The sequence below is a fragment of the Vigna umbellata genome, chromosome 6 (genome assembly GCF_029865625.1).
Source record: "Vigna umbellata cultivar VRB3 chromosome 6, Vumbellata_1.0, whole genome shotgun sequence".
Lineage (NCBI taxonomy): Eukaryota > Viridiplantae > Streptophyta > Magnoliopsida > Fabales > Fabaceae > Vigna > Vigna umbellata.
Window position 1 is genome coordinate 2,674,430 of NC_142170.1, and position 22,157 is coordinate 2,696,586.

At 33.5% G+C, this 22,157-nt stretch overlaps 1 pseudogene; it reads left to right on the plus strand.

Moving 5' to 3' along the window:
* Positions 1 to 16,392: 16,392 nt before the first annotated feature.
* On the plus strand, positions 16,393 to 17,402 carry LOC148196576 (cellulose synthase-like protein D3 pseudogene; annotated as a pseudogene).
* Positions 17,403 to 22,157: the final 4,755 nt, after the last annotated feature.

The following is a 22,157-nucleotide window of genomic DNA, read 5'->3' on the forward strand; positions in this document are numbered from 1 at the left end:
TAATAGTTAGGGTTTTTCCTCTTTGGTCAAAGCATGCATTGTTTAACTCATTCGATGTCATGATTATTGGTTTTGTCGATATGGACACATACAGGAAAATCTAGATCTGGGGAATCTCTCCCATCAGTATATTACAAACCTAGACATAGGAGTATGATAGTTGGTTTCCTTTAAGCTTCTGTTCACTATAATGCATGATTAATTGCTAGGGAGACAAGACATTGTAAACTTGTGATTATGATTAAGCTTTCTTCGCCGAGACATCGGGTTTTAAGTAATTTAGAAAGTGGCATTAACATTAATGAATTCCTAAATACAAGAGAGTGGATAGGATGAAATTGATAAACCCCAACAACATATTCATCCATATATTTCAATTCATGTGTTTTGTTTCTTCTTGCCCATTGATCATCACATGCATACATATTTACATTTCAGCCTTTTGCATTTGAAACTTACAACAATTTGTTCACAAGTCTTAATTAATCAACAAAATCACACAACAGGTCGTGAATCCTTTGGGAGAACGATACTTGGTTTTACCAGGTTTATTACTTGATACGATTCGGTTACACTTGCCGAGGGTTAACAAGTTTTTGACTCCGTTTTCGGGGATCGAAGATTTGTTCATCAGCCAGCCACGCCGGTGCCTCCAACGAAAGAACCCGCGCCCTTCACGACTGACCGACCTCTCCCGGTCGTGAACCCTAACACCTTGGCACCCCAACCATCGCTAGCTGAAGACGCCGCCGGTGACACTAAATACTTATGACATTATTTCTCCCAACTAAGTCGGTGACACTGATCGTCACCGCTAACCGCGGTTCCGTCAACGCCTTCGTCTTCATTTTTCACTTCTCCACGCGAGTATCATCATCTTTCATTTTAAGGTGGATAACTAATTGTTTAACTATTAAAAATCTTTTGCTACAGGTATAATGCAACCTTTAGCATTAAGAAATCTCCCACTGGATGTGTTGGAAGCTATTCTCCCTATAATAATAACTTAGAAGTTACAAAGAAAGACTCATCTCATGATATTCAATCTCATTCAAGCGACAATCTTCCTAACCAAAATTCAAATGGTGCTACCAATAACATTGATATGGGTTCCACTACTAATAATGCTTATGCTAAATCTGAAGTTATAAGTTTGCTAGCAGTGGCTTCAACCAAATGTTTGCACCAAACATCCACTTTCCAGCCTATAAAAAACATCCTTATTTGCATCAATAGAAGTGTTTCAGGAAGCAACAATTGAAGCAATAGCCAAAATGGGAGAAACAACAGTTAATGCTGGACGAACAAACATGGAAAGCGACAATGGACTCTCTAGAAATAGTGGTAGTGGTGATGCTAGTGGAAGTAGAACTGTCGCGTGGTGGAGGAAGTTCATAGAAAAAGAGTTGACTCAGTTTCAGAAAGAGAGAAAATCATGTGGCACACCGTTAGCCAGCTCAGTCTGTTTTAAACGACGTTAATTAGTTTTGGAAGATGAAATATTACAGTTTCCTTAAGAATAAGGATCAAAGTCTACCAAAGTTTAAAAGAGAGAATAAAAACAAAATCGCAAAATAGTTTAGGGATTAGAAATATATTTAATCCAAATATAAATTGTAAAACCATTTCTTAATAATTTAAATCATATTAATTTAACTTTAAGTCTGTTTGAATTGATTTATTTTAAATTCATATTTATATTTTTATTTCAAATACAATCCACCTAGGTTTCGATTAAATTTATATTGAATCATATTTTCGATTTTGAAATTTAAAATCACAATGCATCTAAGTTCAACTCAAGTCAAATTAAATCAGTTTTGAGTCCAAAGTTGTGTTAAGTTAATTCAAGATGAAGGTTAAACCAAATTGACTTAGGTAGAGTCGGGTATGCTAGACCAAATCTCTTTAAGTCTCTTTCTCGTAGTGCCTTTTTTGGTTTAATTGATGGGTTATGCTGTTTTTATATTCTGTGATGTTTGTGTTTTGTTCTGTGTCGAATGTAGGAGAACATTCTCGTTGAGGAGGTTTTTGAGAACCTGATATGTAGGAAAGAAGATCTTAAACTTCTTTCAGTCTAGAAGAATGGAATTTGACTCAATGAATTGAATTGACAAGTTTTTTTTGGCTACATATATAAAGGAATATATGGATGAATGATGCATAGCTATTCTTTGGTATTATGGGTAGCTTGATGTGCTTGTTCCTCTCCTTTGTTTGATGATCAGTGCATTAGGAAAAGCAAGTGTTGATGATGGCATGCATGTGAAGATGAAGGGTACCATAGGAGTTATTACAGACAACAATTCCCGTAACGGTAAAGAGGAAATAGTTGCTGTTAAGATGGCAATGGAAGATTTCTATCATTACAGCAATCAAAGTTTTGGTTTACAGATAAGGGACTCACATGGCGATCCTCTTCAGGCTGCCCTAGCAGGTCTTTCTTCTTTCCCACTACTCTTCCATTCTTCCGTATTCTATTCAACTTGGACATAACTATTATAAACCTTCTGTCATAATAAATTATCAGCTTTAATTCTACATTATGAATAGTTGATAAATTACTGTTCTGTTAATAAACTTCTAACTGATAAATATTAACTAAAAATTAGTTAGTCTGTAATTGTAAAATTATATAAAAATAATCATATAATTTTTATTATACAAATGATTTTTTTTATTTCTAAATAACAATATCTTGTTCATAATTATTAATTTAGGATTTTTAAATAATGGCATTCGTATTTTTTTTTAATACTTCTATTTAATTCTTAATTTAATCTAATAAAAAACGATAATTAAAACAAAATTAAAAAAAATGTATTTAAAGATAAAGAATAGTAATAGAAACAATTTAAATAGGTTGTAAGTTATAAACTAATTGAAGTAGTATAAATTTAATTAAACTAATAAAATTTAATGAATTTTCGTGAAATATCAAATTTGAAAAATATACAAATTTGAAGTTGATTTAAATCCTAATATGTGTTTAACTACTAAACCTATATGTTTATTATTTTGTGAAATATAGAGATAATTAATGAAGGAGGGAGAAAGAGGAATATAGAAGAGAGAGAATGCTCGTGCCTATGAAATAAGAAAAAATGCATATTCTTTCGACGTTAACATAGAGGCATTTCTAAATAGGAGTATTAAACAGAAAAAAAATTTCTAAATGTAAAGATCAAATAAGCAATTAAGCTTTTAGATTGGTTTGATTTTGTTCTTTGAAGAATTGAACTTTATTTTATTGAGCTTTTATAATTTCTTTTCAATTTAGGTTCAAAGATATAAACATATTAATATAAGATGAAGCCTTAATAAATGTTTATGAAAAATAAATACATAAAAAACAAATTTAGTTATAAAATAGTTTTAATTTCTATTTTAAAATAAAATACATTGAATCAAACAAAAAATTGGTTTGATTCATATAAACACTGTTTTCAATTTAATTCAATTAGAAAAAAAGTGTTAGATTTTCTGACTTGATCCATTCATATTTAATTAAACAAAGTTATTCTATGACTTCTAACTACTTTATGAAGTCATAACTTCTTAACTATTAAACTTCAATCAGCACTTTTAAATCATTTTATGATTCAAAAGGAGAAGAAACTATGGAAAAGGTTAAGAAAAGTTGCATTTTATAAGAACAATGATCATCTTAAGAATCACACTAATAATTTTTTATTAGTTAATAATTGAAATTCGTATATCTTAATTTATATATAATTCTAAACTGGTAGATTAACAGAAAAATATTCAAATTTGTTTCGTTTACATACAATTTTTACTGTAACAACTTATATGAAGAAGTCAATGATAATTACTCGAGTCAAAATTAAATTATTTATAAAATTTCAAAAACGATTCTACATCATTTTCTTAATATATATGAATACATAGTAAAAGAATAAAAAAGTTTACGAAAATAAAACATATATATATATATATATATATATATATATATTTATATATTTATTTTAATGGTACTAATTTATTTGCCGCCACTACAAAATTATATAATTTTTTCAGGAATTATTTTTAGAGTAATCAACTGTTTTAATTATTGGAGAATTCGTTTCTCACGGTTGCAAAAAAAACTTTAGAAAAAGCGACATTGTTAAACATTATTTGCGATTTTGTACGAACCCGTTACAATTTCTAGAGTTTCTAGAAAAATCGTCGTAATTTTTAGGGATTTTTAAAAACTGTCGAAAATAGTCGAGATTTTATAGGAACCGCTGAAAATAGCCTAGGTTTAACCGCTCTTATTTTTAAGAATTTCCTTCAAAACTATCGAAAATGTAGTGATAACTCAAATTTTTATTTTTATTTATCAATACATCATTTTCTTAATATATATGAATACATAGTAAAAGAATAAAAAAGTTTACGAAAATAAAACATATATATATATATATTTATATATTTGTTTTAATGGTACTAATTTATTTGCCGCCACTACAAAATTTATATAATTTTTTCAGGAATTATTTTTAGAGTTATCAACGGTTTTAATTATTGGAGAATTCGTTTCTCACGGTTGCAAAAAAAGCTTTAGAAAAAGCGACATTGTTAAACATTATTTGCGATTTTGTACGAACCCGTTACAATTTCTAGAGTTTCTAAAAAAATCGTCGTAATTTTTAGGGATTTTTAAAAACTGTCGAAAATAGTCGAGATTTTATAGGAACCGCTGAAAATAGCCTAGGTTTAACTGCTCTTATTTTTAAGAGTTTCTTCAAAACTATCGAAAATGTAGTGATAACTCAAATTTTTATTTTTATTTATCAATATATCCTTGTCCCAAATCATTCCATCAAAGTTGCCATACAAAGAACTGCTGGTTCTTCTTTATCACCAACTTCCACACAATATATGTTTTTGTGCAATAGAAACTTCACTATGTATATAATAAAACCACCTGGCAAATTATGCTTTTTCTGATAAAGTTTGATTACTTTACAAACTTTCTTAATTCTGAGGCTATGTAAAGAATCTGCAGTAACCTTGCACTTTAGACTCCTCACAGGGACAAAATATTGTTTAGCCTTCCATCAAGGAAGTGACAATGGAAAAATTCATTGGCACTGACAAATTTTTTAATAATTGGTAGAATAGTTTTTCCTTTTGTTTAGTTGGGAAAGAAAAAGATGTTGTTTGAATTTGACAACAGTAGTACTAATTCAAAGATTCATGATGAGGTCTCATATGATGATACCTCATCTTTATTGCGAGGGCGGGTTACTTTTGATTCAATCTAGTTAATAAATGGCATTACCAAAAAATAAGCAATTATTATATTTTCTCCTATGTGCATTAAGCTTTTGACTTTTACTTTCTAGTCAAGTTCTCTTTGGAGTGAGAAAAGAACCTTGTAACGAGCATGACTTGAGACTGTTGGTTGTAACAAAACATTGATTTGGTAGTTAGTGTTGGTTGCTATTAGTCCTATTTTGCCAGTACAAAATCAATAACACTACAAAGCTAATAACTTGAGTTATCTCTACACAAATCATGTTCAAATTTTTATTTTTATTTATCAAGGAAATTGAACTAGAACATTATTTGCATTTTGTTGTTCACCTTTTTATCTTTTACCATCTTTTCCAGATCTTTTGTATAAAGTTTTGGAGGCATAAAGAGCATAACCATTATCCCCATAAACCATGATAATCAGTGTCTTACAAGAGAAATTGTGGATTGTGAAAAACTTACATATACAGAAAATCCTATACCATTCACAGAAAGCTTAAGTTTCATTTACCATCATGACAGCAAAACAATTAAACTACATAACATCTCCCAAATTCCATGAAAGCATCAGAACATATGATAAAAATCAATAGAATTCGAACATAATTTCTTACCTCTGCACCAAGCTTATTATAGATACCATTTTCGGTCAACATGACAACGAACAAGACAACACCATAAAATCCAAAACAAATGAAACTCATTCATCAGAAACATTCATATTAATATTTAGAAACAGCCATAATAAAACCAGAACTATATTTAAGAAAGACTAACAAGGAAAGTGATTCAAAAGATGAAATATATATGGAGACTAGCTCAGAATTGATGAGGATGATCCCTCCCTTGTTTGGCAACTTTAGGAAAGAACTTAAAGCGGTTAATCTCATGAAAGGTCTCTTCGAATCTGAACTTTGATCAGCCAAATCTACACAAGCACATTTTAATAAAAAACACAGAAGAACAAACCTAAAAACAAGAGATTACTCACAAAACAAAAAAATAAATGTAGCCCACATGCCAAGGAGAAACCTAAATATTTTGCAAATTACATTTTAGGTACAAGTAACATAATCATAACAGGTAGCCCACATGGCAGAAAACTCTTTGAACTTTACTTTCATTTCTTAGTTGAAAAGTGTAATATCTCATTATATAGTAATTCTTATTACATAACTAAACCGTAATTAGCTTCCATCATATTAAGCAAATATATATCATGATGAATCCTCATAAAACACTATAATTTGGCTCCTGCTCAACATTTCTTTCATAAAAGCAGAGGAAATGTAGTAACAATAAGTAAACACATACAGATGTGTGAAACATGACATCTCATTTAGCTAGCGAAGTATAAGAGCATTCAAAACTATTCAACATCAGCCAAAACAAAGACTATCCTAAACACCTTACCAAGCTATTGATCCATAACAGAAAACACATAATTTTTCGTGACTGGGATCGAAGTGGTTCATAAGTGGATGACTTCAAAAACCAAAACCAGAGAGGCAAGATCAAACACAGTCTTACCTTGGCGGTCATTGATGAGCGTGCCAGAGCACCTCTACCTCACTCAACCCACAAGTGCCTCAACACCTTGACGACTCCACCTTGATGCTCAACCAAGTAGGAGAAGACACGAAGCCAAGCAGGAGAAGATTGTGGTACAGGAAAGATTTGGGGGAAAATTTGATGAAGGCAAGGAGGGAGGTTAAAGTTTAGATAGTTTTAGAGAATTAGATTAGATGTATGACTGATGAGTGCATATTTATGCCCACATTTATGCTTTAAAATTCAAATTTTTGATGGGATAATTGTGCTTAAATGGTTTATTTTAAGTGAATTTGTGATGATTGGAATTGTTGGGTTTTTGGAAATAAAGAGACGTAAAAAGTGAGTTTTAGTGCATAAATTATTCTTGGATGTTCTAATGTTTATTTGTGCAACTGAGAATATAAGTTTTATTGGTCCAAATGGCAATTCAAGACCCAAAATCATGGCAATTCAAGACCCAAAATCAGATTTTATTTGGAAAATTCAGAAGGGGCTAAAGTGTAGATAGAGGAAATTTCAGGGTATTTGTGCCATTTTGGAAAGTCAGAAAATCTAAAAGATAAAACTCAGTTATTGAATTTAATTTGGGAATATCAACAGAAAATATCTTCCAAATAATTTTTTATCTAAATCTTTTAGTTATTTGGAAGATATAGGATATAAGATAATTAAGTTAATATCTATCAAATATTCTTTAAAACTCATTTAATCTAATGAATATTTGAAAGATATAATATATCAACAGAAAATATCTTATCAACAAACTATTCAGAGTCCAAGCCCAATCAAGCCTATATAAAGAGACCCAGGGGACTTCACTTAATTCATTCTCTCATACTCCTCTCACTTTTCTTTCATCTAGGGCTATTCTGCTGTAATTCCATGATGGATTCTGAGGTTATGTTCAGTTAATGCAATTGTTTACTTTGGTTATTGATTTAAGTTGTTCTCTCTATGTCTTTCATCTCTCTATCTTGTTAAAAGCAAATATTTTTGCATCATAATGTGTTTGAATCTACATGCATATTGATTATATGAGTTCTAGGGTTTTTGGGTTTAATTGAGAATTTACTTTGATTTAATTTAGGAACTTTCATATGATTAAATGGTTTTTACTATCAATTGAGAATGTACTTTGGTTGGTAGTAATAATTTCAACTATAATCAATTGAGAATTTACTTTGATTGATTAACTTTTAACTTGGTTAGGAGATTTAAGAATAGACATGATTAAACACAATAGAATTTGATTGAGAATGTACTTTGGTTGAATTTATTGTGAATAATCTAGAAAGGTTTTGCATTTGATTGAGAATTTACTTTGGTTAAATGCATGATCGCCCTCAAATTAATTAAGAATGTACTTTAATTAATTTGAAACTTAAACAATAATCAATTGAACAATTATCCGTGAATAACCGATGATGAATCTATCTTGGAAAAGCAGTGGAATTAGCCTATTTAATCATAACTGTTTTTAAGTTTATTATTTGTTCTTTAAACATTCTCCAAACATGATTTTTATTCATAAGCATTGCATAGCATAAGAGTCAGATATTCAAAAGCAATTCCGTGTTCGTTGGGAGACGACTCAGGGTTACTTTAGCCCTATCTACCTTCTTGAATACTACTTGGCAATACTGAAGTTGCCTTGAAAAGTAGTATTAATTTGATAGCTTCAACGACAGCCTATCAAATTTGGCGCCGTTGCCGGGGAATACGGTTAGTATTTTGAATATTTTGATTCTTGTTTTTACTTTTATTTTTATTTTTATTTTATTTTTATTTTTTTTTATTTTTATTTAACGCACATACATTTAATTTAATGAGTTATTTTGTAGTCTTTAGTCATTCTTGTTTTGGAAAAAAAAAATCTTTTTTCTTCTTTTTATTAAGAATTTCTCTTGAGAAATACTTGAGGCTAGTTTGAATACACTCTGGCTAGGAAAGACTTGGTACTTAAGTTGTCCGTTGTGACGCACCTCTCTTTCCTGGGAATGGACCCAACAAGTCTCTCTTATCTCTTATTTGAAATCTTTATCTAAAGCAAGAACAAAAGAAAAAGAGAAATAACAGAGAAACAACTTCAAGCAGATTGCGTAGTGCATGACCAGAGCTAACCCGGGAGAATTTTATCAAATTAACCCGGAAGTCGAAAGGAATTTGCGTAAGCTGCGGAGAAGATTGAAATTTGGGTGTTCTACTGAGGGAACACTTCCTACATCTGAAGTCATTCCACCTTCGTTATCTCCAGTCACAAACATATCATCTAATCCCTTACCTGATCCTAACCCAAACAATATGGCACAAAGAACCATCAGACAATTAGCCACCTCCCACAATACAGCTATCCGAAGTAACATTGAATACCCTAATGAGGAGTGGGAGCTGAGACCTGACCTGTTAAATGCCTTACCAAAGTTCAATGGGTTATCAAGGGAGAATCCACACAAGCACTTGAGACAATTTCACATGTTGTGTGAAAACTTTAGATCTCCAAGGATCACAATAGAGAGCCTTAAAATGAGAGCTTTTCCTTTTACTCTTCAAGGCGCAGCTTAAGATTGGTGGTATTATCTCTCTGCACGGATTACAAATTGGGAAACTATTGAAAGACTCTTTCCTGAGAAGTATTTTCCTGTATCCAGATTATCAACTATCCGTAGAGAAATTCAAGATATAAGACAGAGAGATAAGAGAATCTTAGTGAATATTGGGAAAGATTCAAGAAACTATGTTCTTCATGCCCTCAAATCCAAATGGAAGATTTTATTCTAAGCTTTTATGAAGGCTTAAGTCCTACTGATAGGTCATGGGCAGATGCTGCAAGCGGAGGATCTTTCTCAGACAGGTCACCAGAAGATGGTATAGATCTAATAGAAAGGAAGGCAGTAGACAATCAACAATATGGAACAAGAGAAAATTCAGTGACTTTGTTGAAGGGAGTACATGAAATTGATAATGGTGTAGTTGATGGAAAGAGGATAGATGAAATATTGAATAAGCTAGAAAGCAAACTCGATGAGATTGCAAGTTTGTTTAAAACCTCAACTCAACAAATTGTTAAGAAGTGTGGAATTTGCATTTCAACTAACCATTATACTGATGAATGTCCTAGCTTGGTGGAGACCACTGTGGAAAATCCATCTCAAGTTTTTGCTGCAAACATGATTGGAGGAAATAGACCATACCAGAATTATCATGACTCATCCTCCAAATAGCAGAACATGCAACCTTATGTTCCACCTCAACAAAGGCAACAATCTCAACCTAAAATGTCACTACAAGATTTCATGAAAACAATACTTGAGCAAAATTCAGAAATCAAGAAATCAATTGTAGATTTGACTCAGAGGGTGGAAAAATTAGAGGCTAAGGAATCAAACAAACTACCTGCACAAACAGTGATCAACCCGCAAAATGTAAGTGCTATTACTTTGAGAACGGGTAAGCAAGTAGAAAGCTCTGAAGGAGCCCAAGAGGATGAAGATAAGGAGAAAGAAGGAGCACAAATTGATGACAATGGAGGACCGAGTGAACCATCACCTGAGACTACCACTGATAAATCCAGGTTAGTATCTTTTAACTCTTCTTCTAAAAATTCTTCTTCATCTTATTCTCCACCTCCTCCATATCCAAATCGGTTGAAGCCGAGAAACAAAAAAATGGAGGAGTTAGATCAAGAGATCTTAAATACTTTCAAAAAGGTGGAGATCAATATTCCCTTGCTAGATGCTGTTCAACAAATCCCTAAATACGCCAAGTTTTTGAAAGAAATTTGTACAAATAGAAGGCGTTTTAGGGATAATGAGGTTGTGAATTTGGGAAGGAATGTGTCAAGCTTGATTAAGAAGCATATTGAAATACCGCGAAAATGCAAAGATCCAGGTATGTTTTCTGTTCCATGCGTTATTGGAAATTCAAAGTTTGACAATGCCATGCTAGATTTAGGGGCTTCCATAAATGTAATGCCTTTATCAGTGTTTACTTCTCTATCTATGGGACCTCTTAAGACTACTGGTGTGGTCATTCAACTGGCCAACCGTAGCACAGTTAACCCTGCAGGTGTGCTTGAGGACGTCCTTGTCTAAGTAGACAAATTAATTTTTCCTGCAGATTTTTATATCTTGGACATGAAGGATGATGAAGGAATCAGTCCAACAACTATTATCTTGGGAAGACCCTTCATGATGACAGCACGAACCAAGATAGATGTGCATGCAGGATCATTGACAATGGAGATAGGAGACAAGAAGGTGCAGTTCAACGTGTTGGAAGCTGGGAAGCACCAGATTAAAGATCATTCTTTGTTTTGTATTGACTTATCAAGTGATGTTGTAAACAATTTTTCTTTTTCAAATATGTCGTCCCTAATTTTGGACGAAAAAGGAACCAGTAAAGCAGGTGATATTGAGGACGCAATATTAATAGATGATACCTCTGTGGCGTCCGAGTGTGATGTTGAGGTGGCTGAGAATACCTTAGGCAGTAAGATGTTTCCATCTGTGGTACAACCACCCGTTTTGGAGAAGGATGCTAAACCAGTGAGACAACCTCAAGGAAGACTGAATCCTCAACTGATGGGGGTTGTAAAGAAAAAGGACACCAAGTTGCTACAAATAGGTCTTATATATTCAAATTCTGACAGCACTTGGGTGGGCCCTATACATGTGGTTCCCGAGAAATATGGAATCACAATGGTCAAGAACGACAAGGACAAGTTGACTCCTATTCAAGACAGAAGTGGGTCACATAATGTAGTAGTTGACCATCTTAGTAGGATTGAAAAGGGAAAAGATAGCATTCCTATCCAGGATGACTTTTCCAATGAAGTCCTACTAGCATTCCTTCCACCATGAAGGAGGTAAGTTCCCTCATACTTTTTCTTTGCATTTTATATATAAGGCATACATTGAGGACAATGCATAGTTTAAGTGTGGGGGTGTGGGGAAACAATTAATTTTGTTCCCTATTTTGTTTGTCTATTTTGTTTGTTTTTAATAAATATTTGCATTGGATTTGAGAGTTTGAATCGGTAACTGGAATGATCATGAATTCAAGAAAAAAAAAAGAGAGTCATGTTGATATGAGTGGATTGCTTTTATGATTTGCTGATTGAGTTGACTTGAGAATTTCCTGATGTGAAAGAAATTTGAAACCATGTGAGTTTTGAGCTTAATGTTAAGGATGAACCACCATGTGTCATACCTATTTTTCTTGAGTGATATGCGCATGCTTTGTTGATACTCTAATAGTTAGCTTGATTCTGTGTTGTGCAACTGAGGTGAATATGCATGATTTGATATGATTGAGGCATTGCTTGTCCTAACATTAATCCATTGGAACCCTCTTTGAGTCTGAAGCCTATTTTTCTTGTTTCAAGTCATTGTCAAATAAAAAAAAAAGAAGAAAAATCATATGTTCCTTACCTTAGGAAAGAAGAATGAGTAATGGATTCTGTTAGAAGTAAAGTGAGCAATAAGTGTGTGGGTGAGTACATCACCCACAAAATAACAATTAAAAAAGCAAAAAGGAAGATGAAAAGTTGGAGTTTTCAAAAAAAAAAAAAGAAAAAGAAAAAGAAAAAGATCTTCCTTAAAAGAGCAAGAAATAGAGTTGTTTTTGAAATCAAGTGTCATTACTCTTTCTATATCAATTTCAAAAGCTCAGAAATTCCAAGAAAATTTCCTACCTTTGCCCTGGCCTCAATACAACCTTTAAAAAGCCCTCATGATCAATAATTACATGTTTTCTGAAGTATGTGAATGTTAGAATCTTGCTAAATATCATGGGTGTCTACTTACATGGGTATTTTGAGTGTAAACACAAGCCAAAAACACATGAGAGAGTTGGAGAGGAATAAATACATATTGACTTGAGTGTTACCTTTCATATTTTATTTTCTTGGGAATTCAAAAAAGGTCAACTTATGTGTGAAGAATAGAGTGATTTCATTTGCATGTCCATGACAAAGTAATGTCTAGATGATTGATCTATGTCTAGTGCTACTCATTCTTTTGATCCAAATGCAAATATGGAATAAAATGACTCAGAACAAAGTCTTGGAATTAATCAATTTTGCCCAGGAGTGCAAAAGGATAAGTGTGGGGGTGTGATGAGTGCATATTTATGCCCACATTTATGCTTTAAAATTCAAATTTTTGATGGGATAATTGTGCTTAAATGGTTTATTTTAAGTGAATTTGTGATGATTGGAATTGTTGGGTTTTGGGAAATAAAGAGACGTAAAAAGTGAGTTTTAGTGCATAAATTATTCTTGGATGTTCTAATGTTTATTTGTGCAGCTGAGAATATAAGTTTTATTGGTCCAAATGGCAATTCAAGGCCCAAAATCAGATTTTATTTGGAAAATTCAGAAGGGGCTAAAGTGCAGATAGAGGAAATTTCAGGGTATTTGTGCCATTTTGGAAAGTCAGAAAATCTAAAAGATAAAATTCAGTTGTTGAATTTAATTTGGGAATATCAACAGAAAATATCTTCCAAATAATCTTTTATCTAAATCTTTTAGTTATTTGGAAGATATAGGATATAAGATAATTAAGTTAATATCTATCAAATATTCTTTAAAACTGATTTAATCTAATGAATATTTGAAAGATATAATATATCAACAGAAAATATCTTATCAACAAACTATTCAGAGTCCAAGCCCAATCAAGCCTATATAAAGAGACCCAGGGGACTTCACTTAATTCATTCTCTCATACTCCTCTCACTTTTCTTTCATCTTGTATTCAACTCCATTCATGGAGAGCTAAGCATCTAGGGCTATTCTGCTGTAATTACATGACGGATTCTGAGGTTACGTTCAGTTAATGCAATTGTTTACTTTGGTTATTGATTTAAGTTGTTCTCTCTATGTCTTTCATCTCTCTATCTTGTTAAAAGCAAAGATTTTTGCATCATAATATGTTTGAATCTACATGCATATTGATTATATGAGTTCTAGGGTTTCTGGGTTTAATTGAGAATTTACTTTGATTTAATTTAGGAACTTTCATATGATTAAATGGTTTTTACTATCAATTGAGAATGTACTTTGGTTGGTAGTAATAATTTCAACTATAATCAATTGAGAATTTACTTTGATTGATTAACTTTTAACTTGGTTAGGAGATTTAAGAATAGACATGATTAAACACAATAGAATTTGATTGAGAATGTACTTTGGTTGAATTTATTGTGAATAATCTAGAAAGGTTTTGCATTTGATTGAGAATTTACTTTGGTTAAATGCATGATCGCCCTCAAATTAATTAAGAATGTACTTTAATTAATTTGAAACTTAAACAATAATATCAATTGAACAATTATCCGTGAATAACCGATGATGAATCTATCTTGGAAAAGCAGTGGAATTAGCCTATTTAATCATAACTGTTTTTAAGTTTATTATTTGTTCTTTAAACATTCTCCAAACATGATTTTTATTCATAAGCATTGCATAGCATAAGAGTCAGATATTCAAAAGCAATTCCGTGTTCGTTGGGAGACGACTCAGGGTTACTTTAGCCCTATCTACCTTCTTGAATACTACTTGGCAATATTGAAGTTGTGATGGAATCCTACTTGACTTAGTTTTTCTTTTGTATTTTTACTTTTCCTAGCTTAGCTCTTAAGGAGTATGGGTTACTATAAATACCCAACTCCTCTCTTGTATTAGCACTTTTGAGATTAATGAGAATTAAGTTTTCTGAAATAGAAACAATTCTCTCTTGAAAGTCAGGTTAGAGAGTCCAAAGACTCCCTCTAGCCACCTTCCAAGCACACTCTCTCCTTTCCATTTTCCATTTTCACGGTGCTTTCTCTCTCATCCCACACTGCCTCTCCTTCGCTGCCACCTTGCATGCACGTCAGCGCTCTCCATTCAGTCCCGCGTCAGCTCCCTCATTCATCAGACACGCACCACTTCATTTCCCATTTTCCCACTCGCGCATCCTCATTACTCACATTTCCACTTCGAAGAAACCTCATCTGCTAGGGTTTCTCCTTCTCAAACGCATCATTATCACAGTAACCCTCTACTCCATTTCTCTCTTCACAGATTCACCTCTTCATCATCTATAAGCCTCATTCTCTTCACAGATTCCACATCATTTTCACCATTTCTTCATTTTCTTTGAGTTTTGACCGATTAAACACCTCTCCAACCTTCGTTCTTCTCCTTTCCACCGTTTAAAACACCATTTCCACCGATTAATCGGTCAGTTTAGTGATTCCTCACCGTTCTAGGGTTTCCTTCGTGTTTATAAGGTTTTCCACCGATTAAACCTCGGTCTAGGGTTTTGTTGTGTTCGCTCTCGGTTTTCCTTAGATTTCATTCGAGTCATTCTTCGATTTAGAGCTTCCTCTCCATTCCGCTGTGTCTTCACTCGTCGGAGAAGCTTCGAAGATCCGGATCGCCTTCTGCTGCCTCCGTCGGTCCGAACTCCTCAGGCTTCGTCCATCAAGTTGCCTTGAAAAGTAGTATTAATTTGATAGCTTCAACGACAACCTATCAATGACTGAAGGTGCGAGGGAGGGGATATGGATTGGGTAGGTATTCTAAAAATAAAAAAAAATAGAGCTGTCAAAACAGGCCATTCGACCCGACCCGGTCCAGCCCACCACGGATTGGTCACTTAGTGAGCCAACCCAACCCGACTAATTCACTACAGGAAAAACGTTAATTTTCGAAGGAATAATACCGACAACCTTTGGGGCCTTCGGTAAAGTCGATTTACCGAAGGATGTACCGACGATCATGTAAGTGGTTGATTACCAAAGGCTTTTTGAGTTTACCGAAGGCTCCATAGGCCGTCGGTACAAGCATCGACCTAGTGAAATGAAAATTTGGGATTTCCCTCTCCCATTCTCCAAATTTTAGTTTCCACAGAAGCTTTCCCCCAATTTTTCGTCTCTCACCTCAGAACCCCCAAGCATCTTCCTCTGTTCTTCTGAAATCAAAATTAACCCCTTTTTTGTTGCAATTGCTGTGTCGACGTTAGGATAGTACCGGTGAGGAGGGTGGTGGTTGAGGGATTACATTATTCCGAGGGGGTTGTTCGAAGGTGGTGGTAGTGGCGTGACGACGGTGTTGTGGCGACCTCAGGACGGTGTGCTCAGAACTTCAAGGAACTTAGTTAAGGGACTTTGTTGGAGGCGTCGTTGTGGGCTTGTGTGGCTGTCGTGTTGTACAAAGGTTGCCATCGTCAAGGGCTTTCTTGGTTGAGGTAAGTTGTGCGTTTAAAAATTCATTATGAGTTACAATGTTCTTGAATCTGTTTGATGTTCTTGTGGCAGCAGTATATGATGTTGTTTGATTGAGAAAGTTTATTGGTCTGTTGTCTTTGCTTCTAAAGCTTGCAACTGTGTGCTCTAACTACGCAAAACTTCAACTACGAAGTGAACCTTTGATATTGATTGAATGGTTTAAAGTGTACTTAGTAGGACTTATAGGTTACAAATTTTAGGTCTAAGTCTAAGTCCAACCACCATAAAAAAAATAGTTATACTAACCACTTATATCGAGCAATCCATTTAATCGGTTTGATATTAAATCCACTTGCTGATCACCCTACATTGAAGAATGGGCGCCCTCTTGGCGCCCTCACCATACCACGTGAGCTTCTTGATGCATCAACCGTGGCAGAGGCCATCAGTGTGATCTCTTGCTGGTACGAGGATAAAACTGAATGGGGACAGCGTGTCGGATGGATCTATGGATCAGTTACTGAGGATGTCGTTACTGGCTACATGATGCACAATAGAGGATGGAAATCAGTTTACTATGTTACCAAGCGTGATGCATTCCGTGGCACAGCTCCCATAAATCTCACTAACAGACTACATCAAGTCCTAAGATGGGCAACTGGGTGGGTTGAAATATTCTTCTCAACAAACAATGCATTTCTAGCTAGCCCAAGAATGAAGTTTCTTCAACGGATTGCATATCTTAATGTTGGAATCTATCCATTCACTTCCTTTTTCCTTATAGTCTACTGCTTCCTCCCTGCACTCTCCCTCTTCTCAAGCCAATTCATTGTTCAAACTGTCAACGTCACTTTCCTTGTTTATCTCTTGACCATCACTGTGACTTTGTGCATGCTGGCTGTGCTTGAAATCAAGTGGTCCGGCGTTGAGCTGGAAGAGTGGTGGAGAAACGAGTGGTTTTGGTTGATTGGAGGAACAAGTGCACATCTAGCTGCAGTGCTGCAGGGTTTGCTCAAAGTGATAGCAGGGATTGAAATCTCTTTCACCTTGACATCAAAATCTGGTGGGGATGATGTAGATGATGAGTTTGTTGATCTCTATGTTGTGAAGTGGACATCCCTTAGGATACCACAAATCACAATCATGATGGTTAACCTGATAGGAATAACAGTTGGAGTTAGTAGAACAATATATAGTATTATACGTCAATGGAGCCGTCTACTTGATGGTGTTTTTTTTTCAGTTTTTGGGTATTGACACATCTTTACCCTTTTGCAAAAGGATTGATGGGAAGGAGAGGGAAGACACCTACCATTGTTTTTGTATGGTCAGGTCTCATAGTTATACAGCCCAAACCAATTACAAATTCATAAATTCAAAAATCAGAGTTGGATTCAACTTTGCACTAGAAAAAATGAACTGTAAATTGAGGTTTTGAGTTGTGAAATTGCACAACAGTGGTTATAAGTCAAATTAGAATTTTAGAACAACTTTAAATCATCAAAACAAAGTCTTTTGAGTGATTATTTGGCATAGAAATAGTAATAATGTAGCAAATTAAACAACTACACACCTCATTCTAAGTTATAATGATTCAAACATCTAGCTATCAATGCAAATGACTATAGAAAGTGTAAATACACTAAACTAATCTTGAAAACAACAACTAAGCATGATCAAACTCGAACCGGACATTGCAAGGACATTTAACACGGTGAAAACCATCACTTTTTGAGTTAAAATAGAAGTGGAGTAGTGATTTTGAGTTGCAGGCTATTTATAACTCATTTCAGTGTTTAAAGACAATTAAAATCATAAAATAAAGTTACTTGAACATTCAGTTGTGTGTTTAAATCACTTGCATATGTTTTTTAGTATCAAACCACCAAACTAGGACTTTTTCTAGTGTAGAATTTTGTTTCCAGCTAAGGTTTGTTTCTTTTCTCTAGTTGCAGTGCATTTGTAGTCATTTATGAATCATATAAGGCAATGAGACAATGTCTAGCCTTGATTATACGTGCTACATCAGTTAAAACATCATTTTGTTTCAAAAATTCTGCACAAAATGGAATAAATCTGGTGCAATCTCATAAATCTGTTTCAGTGGAACTTTTTTGTTTCTTAAGCAATGTGCAAGTTTGTATAATGATATTAAACATGTTCCAAGTACACTAAAGTGCAAAAAGCATAGTGGAGTTGCTAATAAATCCTGAAACAAGGTGCTGTTATTGCTTTTTTTATCAATCTTTTCACCGTGATTGATATCTTTGCTTGTGTCTTAGGTGTTTAAATTCTTCTAGCGGATTCTCTGCAGTTATATCAAGTGTTTTAGGATGTCTTAGAGTCATTGCAACTGTTGTCTTCATTTCATTTCACTGAATTCTAAATTCTGGTGTAGTTTTGGTAACATTTTCATGCATATTTGGCAATGTCTGGTATGATTTGTTGAATCTTGTTGTGTTTGTGCATATACAGAGTTTGAGCAAGTTTATTTTTCCATTTTAAAGTTCTGTGCAATGTTCAAATGGTTATTTTTCCATTTTCAGTTTTTGTGCAGTGTTCTTGCTTTTTAAATCCACTTTCACTACCACATTATCATTTGAAATGGTGGACTACAAGTCTCATTTTGTTGGTGTAGAAATCTCTGCATATGACAGTCAAGTAATATTAGCCACCATGGAATCTGAATAAATATATATATATGTGTATATATATATATATATATATATATATATATATATATATAATATGGAAGTGGTAATTGTGTATGATGAAGAAGTAAGTAGCTTTGTTTATAATCTGGCCGTGAGTGGACAATAGAATTATCTTATATGACAAAACCAAATGAACATGGCTCATGGACCAAATTAATTCACAGACAGAGTTAGTGGAACACATGTTACTTTGACAATTCAACTATTTGCATAAGTAGATTCTGGTAAATGTTTTCAGAAACCTTAAAGTTAAAGTTGTGAAGGTTTGGGATGGATATAGGGTGTTTGATGATTAATCTTTTGTTGTTGTTGCGTTTTGCTAATTAAAATTGTCCATTATTCTACAAGGTTTTGAGGTTTCAATTAGGAGAACATAACATTTGGAAGCTTCAAACGGAGTGGGTTAAAGTTAGTTGCAAAAGTGTCATTGTTTAAGGGCTACACTCAACTGTCGAAGACTTCATCATTTCCAGGTAGGTAAATGATGTCTTCTTTTGTTTGCCTTGCTTTATTTTGCTCGTGATTGATCTGTATAAAACCCTATAGCCATGCAACAATTTGATAAATAAACATGCTGGCCCCTCCTTTTGGTAAATAAAATTTTGTTTGCCTTTTATCTCTCTTTCTCTTTCGCCTTTTGTCTTCTCTCTTGTGTTGTCTGTGTTGCATATTCTTCTCATATATAATCTCCACACCTTGTTCTCCACCCTTGAACCGAAATTCCCTCTTGGAAAAAGACCATGACAACACCCTTAAAAATTTCTTTCAATACATGGTAAAACTTAAAATGAGTAACTATAAGGATGAAGTAGAGTACAAGAACAAACCAACATGCATATATGTTGGTTATATACTATCTTGAATCCCCCAAGTTACCAAACTAGAAGGAGGAACCAAAGTTATAGTTGGTTTATAGTTTATATATTAACTAAAAAACTAAAAATTCCTTACTAAGGCTAAAGTAGACCATCTCTTAGGTTAAACTTTATTAACTTTGCTCCAACTGGTAGTGGTTAAGGGCACTCCAGTGATTAATTTGGCCTTCAACATGTTAAAATATATGTCTCTTAAAGTCTCCAACAACCTGTACATGAATTTCGACTTTAATTGTGAAAGTGAACTCTAAAGTCAAAGTTGAACATATGATTTTGGACTTCAATTGTGAAGTCTCAAAATTGAAGTACTTAAAACATGAAAAGTGTTCTAAATAGGTGACAATTTCGAAATTCACCTAATATAACCAAAGAAAGTATGTTGTTGTTATCCTAACAAGTTTAAAGTACTTAAATGAAGGTAATAGAGATGTCAAATTGGATAAGTAGCAAAATCTCAAAATTTGACTACCTAAAACCTAAAAAGAGTACTACTATATTTAACATCCTAACAAGTTTAAACTAGTACAATGAAGCTAGGAAATTTGTCAAAAGTAAAGAATTACCTCAACTTCAAAGTTTGAGTATGTAGAACCTAAAAAAGTCTACTAAAAGGGTGAGAAAGAGGCAATTCACCTAAAGTAGACTAACAATAACTAATGTTAATATCCTAACAAGTATAAATTAGTGAAATGACACTAGGAAACTACTCAAAAGCAAACAAGTAACTAAAACTCAAATTTTGAGAAGTTAGAACCTAAAAAAGTGTACTAAAAAGGTGAGAAATCAGTTTAAATCGTGTTTGTTGTTGTTGTGCTTGTACTTCCAATGTTCCTTAGTGTTTCTTCATCATTTTAATCAGTGAATTTCGTTTGCTTGAGTTGAATTCCAGCTTGCATATCCATTTTCCAGTTCTGTCTAAAGTCATGTGCCTTATGTGTAGTGTTATTTCTGTCATGAAGTGTTGATTCTGTTCCAGCCTTTATTTTCTGTGTTTTCTTTGCAAATATGTGTTTAGATGCATGTGTACCAATATATAAATCCATAAAAGGCAATGAGGCAATGTCTAGCCTGGATGATATAAGCTAAAGCATAAAAAAAGTTATTCTGGTTTTCAAAGTCTGCACATAATTTTCAAATCTGGTGCAATATCCAAAACCTATTCCAGTGCACATTTTGTTGTTCTGAAGATTTGAACATGTTCATTTGATGTTATTACACATGTCTCAAGTAGTGGCAACTTGTATTAATCCATAAAATGCAAAAAGCATATCTAAGTTGCTTAAAATCCATTAGCAAAGTGTTGTCACAGATTTTAATCAATCTTTTCACCGTGATTGATATCCTTGCATGTGTTTTACATGTTTAAACATCTCGTAGCTAATATTTTGCAGCTAGATGTAGTGAATTAGGACTTCCATAAGCTTTGTTTGTGCTGTCCAGTTTGATTCTAGTATTTGTTTTCAATTCTGGTGCAAATTTGGTGTAAAAAATGCTGCATAATTAGCTGTAGCAGGGGTGATTTGATGAATCTGATTGTTTTAGTGCATTTTTACCATTAGTGCAAGTTTATTTTGTCATTTGGACCTTGTATGCACTGTTCATTTGGTCAAATTTGAGCCATTATGCAAAATCACTTCCTAGACCATCACTTTTGCCTAAAATTGGAAGTGAGCTAGTGATTTTCTGCTGCAGTGTGTTTCTTGGCTGTTTCAGTGTTTAAACACATCCAAATTGATGATACAAAGTTGCTCAAAACATCAAATTATGTGTCGAAACGTGTTTGTGTAAAATCACCCTTTAAACCACCAAATTTGCCTCATGTTTGGAAGTAGAGCAGTGATTTTCTGGTGTAGTCTTTTTCTTTATTGTTTAAGTCATTGCACACCTTCAAATTGATGATATAAACTTGCTTGAAGCATCACTTAAGCTGTTGAAATACTTCCAAGCATTTTTGGGTTTGAAACCACCATTTTCAAAGTCATTTTCTGGTGCAGTGTGCATTTCATGTGCTGTTTGAAATTTGCCAAACTTTAATCTTTATTTCTGGATTGGCAAAAGCTGGTATGATGTTTCCAAATGGAGTTATATGATCAAAAACAGTATAGAACATCCATAAAGAAGTCTAACTATAAACTCACACTACAAAATATGACACCCTAGAATCTAAAAAGTGTACTAAATAGGTGACAATTTCGAAATTCACCTAAACTAACCTAAGAATGTGTAATGTTCTTATCCTAACAAGTTTAAAGTACTACAATTGCAAACTGCACTAAACTAGGAAAATATACTACAAATAAACTACCCTAACAAGTTAAGAATGGTAGAACCTAGCTAATTAAGAACTCACACTACAAAAAAACCTTAAACTCTAAATTTGACAACTTAGAAACCTAAAAGTAGTACCTAAAAGACAATAAAAGTGCAAAGAATGCAAAGTCTATTAAAGTACTCACCAAAACAGTAAACTAACTATCTACACCACTTTTAAAAGATAAAAGAAAGATAAAAATGAAGTCTCAATTGAAAAATAAAAAGA